Source organism: Hyperolius riggenbachi, chromosome 3 (assembly GCF_040937935.1).
Source record: "Hyperolius riggenbachi isolate aHypRig1 chromosome 3, aHypRig1.pri, whole genome shotgun sequence".
Classification (NCBI taxonomy): domain Eukaryota; kingdom Metazoa; phylum Chordata; class Amphibia; order Anura; family Hyperoliidae; genus Hyperolius; species Hyperolius riggenbachi.
Window position 1 is genome coordinate 361,970,166 of NC_090648.1, and position 15,527 is coordinate 361,985,692.

At 42.8% G+C, this 15,527-nt stretch overlaps 1 pseudogene; it reads right to left on the reverse strand.

Annotated features, from left to right (window-relative positions):
* Nucleotides 1–741: 741 nt before the first annotated feature.
* LOC137560764 (sulfate transporter pseudogene) overlaps nt 742–15,527 on the reverse strand; it is a 51,778-nt pseudogene continuing 36,992 nt past the window's right edge.

Consider the following 15,527-nt stretch of genomic DNA (forward strand, 5'->3'; position numbering starts at 1 on the left):
CACCTTTCAAAGGAAAAAGAATGGCCTGTGGGAAAATGCCTCCCTGCTCCCCAGGCCAGCCTCCCTCCCCCAAGCAAATAATCAACAGGTAGCCTAAAGGATGAAACCACCTTCAAAATTCAAGAACGGCGGGGAGGGTCCAAAAGGTACCTCCCCTTCCTCTTCTAAAATGTCCTATATCTAGTGGTAATACACCAAGTGAAGCTCCCCTGTTTTGTTACTCACTCTGCTTACTCTTCAGCCTCAATCCCTATTCTAGTGTGAAACTGCGCAAAGCGGCACTGGGAAATTTGGGGTGCACCATGCGCCGACATAGACTGTAATGTGAATTATGGCTATAGAGGTGCTCAGCCAGTAATCTGGGCACACTCAAAAGACAGAGCCAAATTACTTTAAAAACAGCATAATTAGGCCGCCAGCAATAGCTGGCACCCGAATTAGGTCTTACCCCCTGAGTCAATGGCGGCCTGGAGGGGGAATAGTAATTAATGCCAAAGGGAATTTTGCAGGAGCAAGGTAAGCCGTATTTCGGCTTCACCCTGGTCCCAAATTTCCCGTCGCCATTTTTGCATGAATGCACTCTAGTGTCATGGACTTTGTGTTTCCCTAAAAATATAACGTGAAAGATGTAAACAAGACCAAAACATAAAAGGAGGCATGTAATCAAAATGTTTATTGTTAATATAAAGTAACATTCAGACAAAAAAACGAAAAAGACTTTTTTGACAAAGGAAACCCAAACCTTATTTCCAACTTAGATGAATCAAGATGAATCAAGAGCCATTCAACAGATTAGAGATTTTCTACAAAAAATTATTACTAATTTTGTCAACACTGTATCTCATATCACATATTTTTCTCATTAACTGGTTTATTATTTTCAGTATAGTTTTGTATACTTTGTACTCTGTGATTCAAAGTATTATTTGTACTCAGTGGTTCTAACTTTGAGGCCACAGGCAACAGGGAAGTCTAAATATCCTTAATGTAACTCTCACAGCTTGACATATAAATGCAAATATGTGTAACTGATCCTTCTGTCTTTAATAGCAGTTAAAGACTGGCACATCTGCTGTAAGCGAGTGAGTCAACTATTACTTCTGTGTGCCCCAAGATTGAATTGTGATTTCTCCAGAAGAGTCAGTTTTGCTATTTGACTGCAATTATCCTCGGAGTTTTTGTGTGTTAAATTTTAAAACAACAAGGGGAGCTCATTGAATATTCTAGTCATTCTACCTAAAAGCAAAACCTACCGCTTTCCAGATCATGAGCTTTACGTCCCCCTCACTGACCACCACACGTTATATATCATTGTTCACTTATTCCTGAAGCCAAAAAAAAAAGACAACTGGACTGACAACTGACAACTAGACTGGTCTGTCTATCAGGAAGCAGACAGAGTGGGGGCAGGCTGGCAGACTAGAGGGCAGAGGCGGCGGTGGCAACCGTGGCGTGTGACCGAACAAAAGGCAGCAGCCACAGCACAGTGCAGAGTACTCTGCTCTCTCTCTCCATCTGACAAGCGTAGGTACGCCGCGTGTCACTACGCATAGAAGAAGGACCTAGCACTGCAAAGCGAGAGCGCTAAACACTACGCCGCTGTGCTGCCATGGCCATTACACTGATACATTGTATTGTATGATACTTTATGCTGGAAGTCTTAAAGATACCCTGCTACTTTTACAAAGAAAAAAAAGTTCTATACTTTGAGACTTTTGTAAGTAGTGGGAAGCCTTTGTAAGGTCCAGAGTCTTCAAATGTCCTCCTTGACTTTACCACTACTGGCTGGGACCCTCTTCTTGTTAGTGGCTGTGCTGCTCTCTGTGTATGAATGCTGCCATATTGCCTATGCAAGGGGATGGTCTGCTTCAGCACAGTAGCATGAAGCCACTTGTGCATAGGGGAAAAAAGAAGGCATGCACAGTACAGCCACATTCAGATATGCTTAGAGGGCCCCAGCGCTGGATCAATGGGGTCAAGGAAAATGGGAAAGCCTCTGGACTATCCAGAGACTTTCCTCTTTAGAGATCAGTATCTAACTTTTTCTTTATGCTTCAGATTCACTTTAAAGTGGTATGAAACTCAGAAGTTCCTCTTTGTTCTAAAAGATTAATTACACCATAAAATCTGTTACCACAAAAGCTTCTGGCCACATCCTAGGAGGTGATAACATTACCTTTTTTTTACATACTTTGTCAGATATATTTACCTCAAAGACAAGATCTTTGTATGGACAAACAAAGGGAGCCCCAATTGGCACTATTATTGGCTTGAGGAAGCGGGCTTAGAGCCATAAAACGCATTGCCTGTGCTAAATAAATTCTTGTTTTTAATCCAATGTTATTCACACTGGGGCTCCTCTTTAACCAAATTGTGAAAAGCAGAAAGAGCTGAGAAGTGATCACTAGATAGATTTTAATATATAAATACAGCAGCTGTACAATAAAATGCAATGGCAGCTCTCAGAGCAGATAAACTGTACTTTGGGAATTTGTAAATAGATAATAGCCCATATGCAATTAACTTTTTCACCTGAGTTATCTCCTAGGAGATCATTTTCACATTTTCTTTAAATTAACTTTTAAGCATGTTACAACTGAAAAGTACCCAAAACTAAGTAAAAAGTACAATCAAAAATATTTTAAGCATTTTCTTGTTTGCTGGTGGTTTAAAAATAATTGTATGACTGGGTATGAAAATATCACCTAGGAGAAAACTCTCTGAATTGCATATAGGCCAATATAACTTATGCACAAAAGCAAATATGGTAACTGCATGGGTAATACAAAGTAGGAAAACACATTTTTATTGAAAGTTATGGGGCAGACACACTATAAGCGCTTTTCTGAGTGCTTTTTGGCTAGCGGAGCTTTCTGAGAGCTTTTTAACCACTTAACAACCGCCTAACGTCGATAGGCGGTGGCTGGCCGTAAGTAGGTTTCTATGGAAACGGCCGCTCCTATCAGTTCACGGAGGGTGTCTCCGTGAACAGCCTGCAAGCCTCCAATCACGGCTCGCAGGCTAAATGTAAACACACAGCAGCGCTGTAAAGGAGATTGGCGATCCACTCTGATTGGCCGGGGATCGCCGGCATCTGATAGGCTGAAGCCTATCATAGGCGGTACAGGACGGATCGCTGTTCTGTACCGCCTATTCTGAAAAGGAGAGGGAGGGGGGAATAGCTCTGCGGAGGGGGGCTTTGAGGAGCCCCCGCTCAGCAGTAGGCAGCGGCGGCGATCAGAGCCCCCCAGCAGAACATCCCCCTAGTGGGAAAAAAAGGGGGGATCGCCCTGCCTGTTATCTGATCTGTGCTGCGGGCTGAAGAGCCCAAGCAGCACAGATCATCCAAAACGAACCTGGTCCTTAAGTGGTTAAAAAACGATCCCATTGACTTACATTAAGATCACAGTAAGGCTTCCTGCACACTGCAAATCCGTTTTGCGATTCTGATTCCAATTCACAATTCCGATTTTCCCTGAATGCAATCAACAGAAAAATGGAGGAAAAAATGCAGCATGCAGTAATGATTAAAAATCAGAATCGGATGTAAAAACCGATTAAAAATCGGAATCGCATGCAGTGTGCAGGGAGCCTAAGACTGTGATCGCTGTAAAATCGCATGATTTTACCGCAATTTTTGTGTAAGACAATGGGAGCGTTTTTTTTAAAAAGCTCTCAGAAAGCTTTGTTGTCCAAAAAGTGCTCAGAAAAGCGCTTAAAGAGTCAGTGCCTGAGCCCTCAGAGTGTTATCCCACTTTAAGTGGATGAGACAATAAGCATTTATTCATATCTGAAATATGGATGAACCTTGGCAAGGTATATCCCAGCCGGAGCAGAAAGCACATACCAAACTATGCTTCTGCAGGTCTTTCTCTGCAATGTCCATTTTGTTTTACATCTGTGTCCTCTGGTTCTGGTATTGGGAATACAGCTGCGTTATTATTCTGACTTAGTTTCAACTTCTTTAGAATATTCTTCTCGGCAAATGTGACAGCATCATGTACACTGTAGAAGGCCTGGTCACTGTCAACCCTCTTCTTTTTCCCAAAAAAGTCTCCATTGTGGAGCAGCCGGCGTAATGATGGATTGCAGCTGGCAAGTAACACCTGCACACCTATCTCTTCATAATCCTTGTAAACCTCTTTGAGCACACTGAGGCCCACAGAGTCTACAAACTGCATGGCGCCACAGTCAATGATTAGAGAATGAATACTGATTGGAGAGATTTTGTGGTTCACAGAATTGTGGGCTTTACAGATTGCTTTAATTAAATTCAGCTTTGCGATAAATCTATATCTGGTTTCCTTTTTCATGGTATCTTCTTCTCTCTTTGCCTTTCTCTGCAATGCCAACACAAATGAGGGGTTAACTCCAGTTTTGCTAAATAATTCTGATTTGAAATAGTCCTTGTTAGCATAGTACAGGGGACCATCAAACCTGTAGATTTTAATATTGGGTACGTTGCCAAGCTCTTTATATTTGAGTTGGTCTTCATAAATCTCTGTGCCGGTGACATGACCCAGAATAGTGGCCCTTGGCCTTTGTGTACGGAAAATGACACAGAGCATAGAGAAACAAACCCCCACCAGGAGACCTATCTCGGTTGAGATCAGTGAGGAAGCCAGCATGCTGACCCACCACACTACTGTGTCAGTCCTGCTAATCCTCCACATCTGAGGCATCTCTTTGAACTTCATGAGAGCACCTTTAAGACTAACTATAGTGATCACTGCTAAAATGCAGATCTGAAGCGAGTAGAAAAGTGGAGCAATAGCAAGCAATACTAGCAACAACACTACGGAGGAGACAATTCCGTTCAGTTGTGTGTTGGCACCTGTAGATTCTTTAAGCATGGTTTTGGCAAGAGCGGCACAACTTGCAAAAGAAGAAAAGAAAGAGGGGATGACATTACACATGCCTATAGCTATCATTTCCTGATTGGAGCTGACTGTGTAGCCATGCTTCTTGGCAAATATTTCCGCGAGGGACACAGTCATTGCAAATCCTATAATTGCAATTGGGATTGCATCAATTGCAACCTGTGAAATCATATCCCATTCTGGTGCCCTTGGAGGCTGAAATCCAGTCGGAATTGTCCCACAAATCGACGATGTATAGTTTGTATTGAAATCACAGTAATAGGAAACCAAGGTGGCCACAATAATCACAAGTAACTCTACTGGAAATGGGACCTTCATCTTACCCTTAAATTTATCATTCAATTTTTTAACTGGTATCATTACAGCAATTGCAACTGCGCTGGTTATTAAATCACATATGTTAGTGGTTTTCAAATTCTTAAAAATATCAATCCAAGTGAGAATTAGAGATCCAACACCATCTTGACGAGGAATTTTCAGTCCTAGAAGATACTTCATTTGAGAAGTTATTATGGTAAGGGAAGATCCAGTTACAAAGCCACTCAGCAAAGGTTCTGATAAGTACATAGATATAAATCCCATGTGGAACAGCCCCATTAGGACCTGGAAAACAGTTAAAACCACTGATAAAATCATGGATAAACTTTGACGCTAACAACATATCATTAAATAGGAACTATAGTGAAAATAACACAATTAATAAAATTCCTTATTATTATTATTATTATTTTTTTTTACAATATTCATTTAGCCACTGTTTGCCTGTTGCAAACGTTTTCCTTACCCCGGTTTACGTTCTGAAATTTATACCAGGTGGTGACATCTTTAGTCTTGCCAGGTGATCTCTGTGGAATGTTTGTTTACTGACTGTTCTATGCACAGAGGGAAATACTGCTTGCTTTACAGCTGGAACATCCATTATTTCCCACAATGCAATGAGCTTCACATACAGAAAACGGTCAGCCTCATGGCCCTGACATCATTGTAGGTGAGTTTTCACCCCAATATCAGCCATACAGATGTACCTGATGATCTATTTGAGAAAAGGTAAAGATTTGTGGGAAAGAGTATCGGCAACTGATTGGGATGAAGTTCAATCCCGGGTTAAAGTTCCTCTTAATGGATGGACGGTTTCTCAAGTTTAATTACATAAGGAACTATGTATAAAGTGAAGAAAAACAAATTGAGACTTTTCTTTTACTTTAAAGTGAAACCGAGGTGAAAATAAACTGATGAGATAACCCATTGTATTTATGCTCCTACTCCTAAAAATTATTTGTTTTAGACATCATATGATTTTATTTTATAGTTAAACATTTGCAAAAGTAGATTGCATGTTTTGCTGTCTCTGCTCAGTGGCAGCCTATTAGGTGTCCCTAAGACAAAATACATGAACTATTTACTTTTTTTCATCTCACTGCACTCAGAAGTTGAATTCTGCCAGAAAAACTATTAAAGGAATACTATCGATGTATGCATTTATTTTAAAATGCTGTATGTTGTAGCACACAATAGGACAAGTACTAGGAGCAATTTGATTCCTCACACAGCTTTTCCTCTCAGCTGTAAAATCCTCGTCAGTTTTGGCGTCAGTGTTGGATACAAAATGTATCTAATACTGAGCTCCCAGAGGGCTAGACCATATCTCTGCACAGGGGAGTTGCTATCAACTCCTCAGTTTATAGTTTAATTATCACCTTGCTGAAAAAATCTTGTTGATATGGTGGTAAGGGGTTAAAGATTCTAGCAATATGTATTTATTATCTTTGCTTCTCTTGACTGATAAAGATACTAATAATGCTAATTGTAGACAGTGGTCTGCGCCTCTCAGCAGCTTGTAAAGTGGATGCAGCCTGGAGTGAATCACCTCAAGCAGGCAGCCAGTCTGAGTGTAAACACAGACTCTTGGTATAGCTAGTTATATTCCAGCAATATTCCAGATCATTTAGTTACCTGTTACCACCTCAGATCAGCCTATTTCTCCTCATGTCTGCTGCATGCTGTGAGTGACACAGTGAAATTTATTTGTGAGCTGTGTGACAGAGTAACCAAGCAGCTCAGGGTTCCCCAAACTACTATGAGCTGTGTGATAAATGAATTTTTAAGCAGGGATAGCGAGAGAGAGACCTGGGTGAATAAATAAAGTGCCCCTAGCACTAGTGGTAATGTGTACACTAATATAGAGTATTAGAAAAAAAGTCGTTTCAATCGATAGTATTCCTTTAATAGCTGTAATTAGCTTATCAGTTAAGTTTACAATATTCCCAAAAAGCTACCAACAAGACAGAAGCTGTCACTTCCATGTCCAAAAATTAGCTCTTTCAGGCAGCAAAATTACACAAGTAAAATATAATGGTTATTAATATGTTTTGTTATGTAAGCTATTATAGTACTTTTTCTAAGTTAAAATAGAATGAAATAGTGTAAAATTTGGAAAAAGCATGAAAATGATAGAACATTTGTAAAGTTACAGTAGATTATGAGAGGTGTATAACGTGAAAATCACAAATGGGAGTATTCAGAACTGATTAGGAACTTTTATCACAGCACTACATCTAAACAACATGCCTGCCTTATGCCGGGCATACACGGCACGTTTTATGCACCGGATCGAGCCAGCGGCTCGATGCCGGCGCATCCCCGCTCGTGCGCGCGGATCGATTGAATATTATCAGCTGGCCGGATCAGCTGGTCGATACACGGTACAGAAACGTACCGTGTATCCCCAGCATAACACTGGCAGACTTCTCCCAATGTGACCAAAAGATCGATCTCTCTCTGACATCTGAGAAGGATCCATTGCTGCCACATACTGCACATCAGGTTTTAATAGATTTTAACATGAAATCTATTAAAAATCAATTACTGTTGTTCCCTTAGGTGTACCCCCTGCAATAAGGTATTTGGTATTAGGTAAAGGTTAAATGGTATTGTCACCATAAAAATCAAATTTCAAAAGCAACTGGTCTGAGTGTATTAAGTGATAAAGATGGTAATCCTGCATTCAAAACTTGCAAAACGTTTTCTGCTGTTATGGTTTGTAGTTATCCCATACTTTAGGAGCACTGGCCCTAGTGCCAAACAGTGCCAAAGAGTTGAATGCTGGGAGTTCTTTTTATCTATAATATATTCCTCCTCTTCCATTTATTTCCCTGCCTAGCTGGTGCTCTGATTACTTGTGCTTACAAGCAAGGCTGAGGTCATGGGCGTCCGCACATATGGCAAAATCGGGCATCTGCCCGACCCTGGGGGAGAGCTAATGGCACAGTGGGGAAGGGCGGATATCCCCACCCCCCCTTCTTTCACTTTAGGGGGCTCTCCCTCCCTTGCTGTCCCCTCCGGAACGTAGTGTTGTGCAGTGGCTGGAACTCACCTCCGTCTTGCTCCAGCGCCGGAAGTTCTGGTGCCGCTATCTGGTCTGGTCCAGACCAGACTAGCGGCAAATCCATCCGGCGCCTTAACAAGACGGAGGTAAGTTCTGCCCGCTGCCCAGCCGCGGCACAACACTTCGTTCCGGAGGGGACAGCGAGGGAGGGAGAGCCCCCTAAGGTGAGTGCCCATAGCTCTCCCTCTTCTCTGTGCTGCTCCCCTCCTGCTAGGGGCACACCTGCCTTCATATAATGGGCACATATACCCCTGGCTACATATACTGGGGACATATACCCCTGGCTACATATACTGGGCACATATAGCCCTGGCTACATATACTGGGCACATATAGCCCTGGCTACATATACTGGGCACATATACCCCTGGCTACATATACTGGGCACATATATCCCTGGCTACATATACTGGGCACATATCCCCCTGGCTACATATACTGGGCACATATAACCCTGGCTACATATACTGGGCACATATAACCCTGGCTACATATACTGGGCACATATAACCCTGGCTACATATACTGGGCACATATACCCCTGCCTACATATACTGGGCACATATACCCCTGGCTAAATATACTGGGCACATATACCCCTGGCTACATATGCTGGGCACATATACCCCTGGCTACATATACTGGGCACATATACCCCTAGCTACATATACTGGGCACATATACCCCTGCCTACATATACTGGGCACATATACCCCTGCCTACATATACTGGGCACATATACCCCTGGCTACATATACTGGGGACATATACCCCTGGCTACATATACTGGGCACATATACCCCTGGCTACATATACTGGGCACATATCCCCCTGGCTACATATACTGGGCACATATAACCCTGGATACATATACTGGGCACATATAACCCTGGCTACATATACTGGGCACATATAACCCTGGCTACATATACTGGGCACATATACCCCTGCCTACATATACTGGGCACATATACCCCTGGCTAAATATACTGGGCACATATACCCCTGGCTACATATACTGGGCCATATACCCCTGGCTAAATATACTGGGCACATATACCTCTGGCTACATATACTGGGCACATATACCCCTGGCTACATATACTGGGCACATATATCCCTGGCTACATATACTGGGCACATATCCCCCTGGCTACATATACTGGGCACATATACCCCTGGCTACATATACTGGGCACATATACCCCTGCCTACATATACTGGGCACATATACCCCTGCCTACATATACTGGGCACATATACCTCTGGCTACATATACTGGGCACATATACCCCTGGCTACATATACTGGGCACATATACCCCTGCCTACATATACTGGGCACATATACCCCTGGCTACATATACTGGGCACATATACCCCTGCCTACATATACTGGGCACATATAACCCTGACTACATATACTGGGGACATATACCCCTGACTACATATACTGGGCACATATACCCCTGCCTACATATACTGGGCACATATACCTCTGGTTACATATACTGGGCACATATACCCCTGCCTACATATACTGGGCACATATACCCCTGCCTACATATACTGGGCACATATACCTCTGGCTACATATACTGGGCACATATACCCCTGGCTACATATACTGGGCACATATATCCCTGGCTACATATACTGGGCACATATCCCCCTGGCTACATATACTGGGCACATATACCCCTGCCTACATATACTGGGCACATATAACCCTGACTACATATACTGGGCACATATACCCCTGCCTACATATACTGGGCACATATACCCCTGGCTACATATACTGGGCACATATACCCCTGGCTACATATACTGGGCACATATACCCCTGCCTACATATACTGGGCACATATACCCCTGGCTACATATACTGGGCACATATAACCCTGACTACATATACTGGGCACATATACCCCTGCCTACATATACTGGGCACATATACCTCTGGTTACATATACTGGGCACATATACCCCTGGCATCAAATACTGGGCACATATACCCCTGCCTACATATACTGGGCACATATACTTTTGGTTACATATACTAGGCACATATACCCCTGCCTACATATACTGGGCACATATACCCCTGGCTACCTGTTCTGGGGACATCTCTACCCCTGGCTACCTGTTCTGGGGACATCTATACCGCTGGCCACCTATTCTGGGGACATCTATAGACCTGGGGCTACCTATTTTTGGGGAACCACTGCTGTCAGATTGAGTGTATTTTGGGGAACTGCTGCCAGGTGACAGGTGTCTACCATATTAAGGGGGCATTCTGCCTATTTATGTGAAATGCTGTCTATTTATGTGCCTCATGACTGCTGAATTTGTCTTGTTGGGGGCCTCATGGTTACTGAATTTGTCTTGTTGGGGGCCTCATGATTTGTTGGGGGCCTCAAGATTGCTGAATTTGTTTTGTTGGGGGCCTCACGATTGCTGAATTTGTCTTGTTGGGGGCCTCATGATTGCTGAGTTGGTCATGTTGGGGGCCTCATGATTGCTGAATTTGTCTTGATGGGGAGGCCTCATGATTGCTGAATTTGTCTTGTTGGGGGTCACATGATTGCTAACTGCGAGACTATGGAAAAAGCTGGATCATCATCATATGAGACAATAGCATTAAACCTACTTTTTCAGCTTTTTAAAACCGAAAATGAAACTGGGAGGTTCTAAAAAAAAATGATCACATTTTTCAGGAGTCGGATGGATGAAATTGTTTATCTTCACAGTTTATTTTCAACTTGGATTTTCCATAATGTTCATGTATGAGTTAAAACGTTTGTATTTAGTTTAAATTGCTGTTGGCACTTTGCGATAGTAAAGTGACTTTTGGGTTGCAGTTTGGGCACTCGACCTTCAAAAGGTTTGCCACCACTGTCCTAATCTAATGTCCCACTATTGCTAAGTTCATGTAAACTTGTCTCCACCCACGACCACACCCACATTCTGGTTCATGACCACACCCATTTTTTGGCGCGGCACGCGTAATGACATAGCCCCATTTTTTGGCACCACTCAAAATTTTCGGCGAGCGCGCCCGCTTCTTCCCCCCCCCTTTTTTTGCCCCCCCGGAAAATTTTCTGCGGACGCCCATGGCTGAGGTGACTCAGTGATTGGAGGATAAGACAGTGTAGTTCCTATTATATACCTCAGTGGGAGTGTCTGAAGACTCTGGGAGGAGGGCAGCTAATGAATACACAATGAGCAAGAGTAGGGAGGGGGGGAAACAAGAGTCAGGGAGGATATGATGTCAGCATTAGCTTGGCAAGATGGCCACTGCCTAGAACAGGATTTTCTGTTTTTCCTTTATAAAATTCACAGGAATCATTACGTGAATAGCACAATACATCTGTTATGTAAGTAGAAGTAGTATTTATCTACTTATATATGTTTTTTTTATTTCTAGGTTAGCATGGGTGTCGCTTGTTCTTTAAGCATTTGCAATAATTTAGCTTCAAGTCAGCAGCTAAAGTTTCTTACAATGCATCACTCCTCAGTATGCAAATTATCTCTCTATGCCCTAAAATTCAGGCTCACATGCAGAACCACTGGTGTTTACTGAGCCTGAGACTTTCTGGTCCTCATCAGTGCATGGCATGGATTGATATAGCTCTATAGAACAGGGCTTGGTGACCCAGTTTCATTAGGAAAGTATAAGGAGCTATTTAAAAAAAAAAAAAAAAACAAAAAAAAAACACAGAGAAGCCCTCTTATTAAAAAGCAATCCTGTATATAATTTTTTTGCCTTCTTAAAGTGGACCTGAGCTCATGCACAGGACACAGGGAAAACAGATTAATCTACCCGGTTGGTGTTTACAGTGAAGAGCCTTTCTGATGCCCCCTCAGCTGTAAGTAATCACAATTGTAATGTGATCTCTCAGCTGTGTCAGCACAGGAATCTCAGCAGTTCATGGCAAAGCAGCTCATTTATAAACACAGGTTAACTGTGTCTGCTTCCATGGAAGCAGGAAGTAGAAACACTAAAGATTTATTGCAGGAGTTCTATGAGCTGTAACAAAATTGTTTTTGTTTAAAGCTTCTTATGCTGTTGCTTATTGTTTAGAGCAGAGAGGAAGTTCTGAGTTCAGGTCTGCTTTAAAGCAGAAAGTATTTGCGATAATTCATCTTTGAAGTGAGCAACTATGGTTTCCCATTCTTGAATTTTTAGATTATAATTTAAAGGAATACTGTAGGGAGGTCGGGGGAAAATGAGTTGAACTTACCCGGGGCTTCTAATGGTCCCCCGCAGGTATCCTGTGCCCAAGCAGCCACTCACCGATGCTCCGGCCCCGCCTCCGGTTCACTTCTGGAATCTCAGACTTTAAAGTCAGAAAACCACTGCGCCTGCGTTGCCGTGTCCTCGCTCCCACTGATGTCACCAGGAGTGTACTGCGCAGGCCCAGTATGGTCTGTGTCTGCGCCGTGCGCTCCTGGTGCCATCTGCGGGAGCGAGGACACAGCAACGAAGGCGCAGTGGTTTTCAGACTTTAAAGTCTGAGATTCTAGAAGTGAACTGGAGGCGGGGCCGGAGCATCGGTGAGTGGCTGCGCGGGCACAGAATGTCTGCGGGAGACCATTAGAAGCCCTGGGTAAGTTCAACTCATTTTCCCCCGACCCCCCTACAGTATCCCTTTAAGTCTGTTTCAAAAATAACCTGCGAGCTAATTTAGGATCTTTCCATGTGAGCCTGAGTCTTAACGTGAACCTTAAGCCAGAAAAAAAAAAGAGAGTTTTCCTCACCTGGGGCTTCTACCAGCCCCCTGCAGCAGTCCTGTGCCCTCGCTAATTCTCTGGTCCCCCGCTGCCAGCTAGTTTCGTTTTTGCCGACAGGCCCGTCAGGACTGGCCATGCGTAGCTTTTTCCGCATTCCCGACTGCAACTAGCTCTATAGCGGGCCGCAACGCGTACAAAAATACGCGTTGCTGCATATCGATGCGTTCGTAATGCGGCAACGCATATTTTTGTATGCGTTGCGGCCCACAATACTGATAATTACAGTCGGGAATGCGGAAAAAGCTATGCGTGGCCAGTCCTGACGGGCTTGTCGGCAAAAACGAAACTGGCAGCGGGGGACCAGAGGATTAGTGAGTGGCTGCGAGGGCACAGGACTGCTGCAGGGGGCTGGTAGAAGCCCCAGGTGAGTAAAACTTTTTTTTTCTGGCTTAAGTGTCCCTTTAAGGTCTCATTTTATGAAAGATTTGTCCGATGAGCGTTAGTTTCATGCGACACTGAGAAACATGAAGTGACCATCTAATGCAAAAGTGTTAAACAAGGTTAACCACTAGCCGGCAGTGATGCTCAAATACCCCTTTTCAAAATTCGAGTTAGGTCGAATTCGAATAGTAAATTATTCGAGATCAGTCGAATATTCGAGTCGAATAATTTTAACTATTCGATTCGACCTCGGAATTCGAGCTCACTATTCGAGTCGGTATTCGAGCTCATTATTCGAGCTGACTATTCGAAATGGCCTTAAATAGCTTCCAACACTTGTTTTGAGGGTGAATGATGCAAGAAACCTCTTTTTTTCCAAGTAACAACAGCAAGTGATTATGTGGGGATGTTCCTTTAAAAAAAAAAAAGTTGAAAAGAGAAGTTGTGTCCAGAAATTTGTTCAGTACTGTATATACTTCTTCTTCTTCTTCTATATCTTCTTCTTCTTCTTCTTCTATATCTTCTTCTTCTATATCTTCTTCTTCTATATCTTCTTCTATATCTTCTTCTTCTTTTATATTGTCTTCTTCTTCTTCTTCTTCATCTTCTTCATCATCATCTTCTTCTTCTTCATCTTTTCTTCATCTTCTTCTTCATCTTCTTCTTCATCTTCTTCTTCATCTTCTTCATCTTCTTCATCTTCTTCATCTTCTTCATCTTCTTCATCTTCATCATCTTCATCATCTTCATCATCTTCTTCTTCTTCTTCATCTTCTTCTTCTTCTTCATCATCTTCTTCTTCTTCATCTTCTTCATCTTCTTCTTCTTCTTCATCTTCATCTTCTTCTTCTTCATCATCTTCATCTTCTTCTTCATCTTCTTCTTCTTCATCATCTTCATCTTTTTCTTCCTCATCTTCTTCTTCTTCTTCATCTTCTTCTTCTTCATCTTCTTCATCTTCATCTTCTTCATCTTCTTCATCTTCTTCATCTTCTTCTTCTTCATCTTCTTCATCTTCTTCATCTTTTTCATCTTTTTCATCTTCATCTTCTTCTCCTTCTTCTTCTTCTTCTTCTTCTTCTTCATCTTCTTCTTCTTCTTCTTCATCTTCTTCTTCTTCATCTTCTTCTTCTTCTTCTTCATCTTCTTCTTCTTCATCTTCTTCATCTTCTTCTATATCGTCTTCTTCTTCACTTATTTCTCTTTTCAAATTTTTTTTTTAAAGAAATGCAGCTATTTTTGAGCGTAACAAATAGCTAATGGCGCACGCATGTTGAAAGCGCCATTGTATGTGCTCCCTGGCAGTGGAAACACACAGACAGCAGGAGGTAAATTCAGCAGCAGGAGGAGGAGGATGAGTGTGTGGCAGCAGGCAGTCAATGAGGCAGGCAGCGTGACATAATAGCCCTGGTACCTAGCGGTGATACCAGGGCTGTAAATAAACACAGCAGGCAGGAGGTCCCAGACAGCGGTCGTGCAGCCCACATTGTGTCCAATACACAACTGGGACAACACAGTTTTCAACCCGGGCACCTCAGAAAAATTAAACCTTTTTTTTTTTTTTATGGTTTTGTAGTTTTGGTTTTACAACCAATTACACAGATATAGCTATTTTTTGACGTAATAGCTGGTGGCAGAGTGGCAGCAGAAGGTAAATCTGTGTACCCTGGCGTTGGGAAACACAGACAGACAGACAGCAGCAGCAGCAGCAGCAGGAGGAATGGAGGAGTAATGTGAGCAGCTATTGTTTGACGTAATAGCTGGTGGCAGAGTGGCAGCAGAAGCTAATTCTGTGTACCCTGGCAGTGGGAAACACAGACAGACAGCAGCATCAGCAGGAGGAATGGAGGAGTAGTGTGAGTGTGGCAGCAGGCAGGCAGCGTGACATAATAGCCCTGGTACCTAGCGGTGATACCAGGGCTGTAAATAAACACAGCAGGCAGGAGGTCCCAGACAGCGGTCGTGTAGCCCACATTGTGTCCAATACACAACTGGGACAACACAGTTTTCAACCCGGGCACCTCAGAAAAATTAAACCTTTTTTTTTTTTTTTATGGTTTTGTAGTTTTGGTTTTACAACCAATT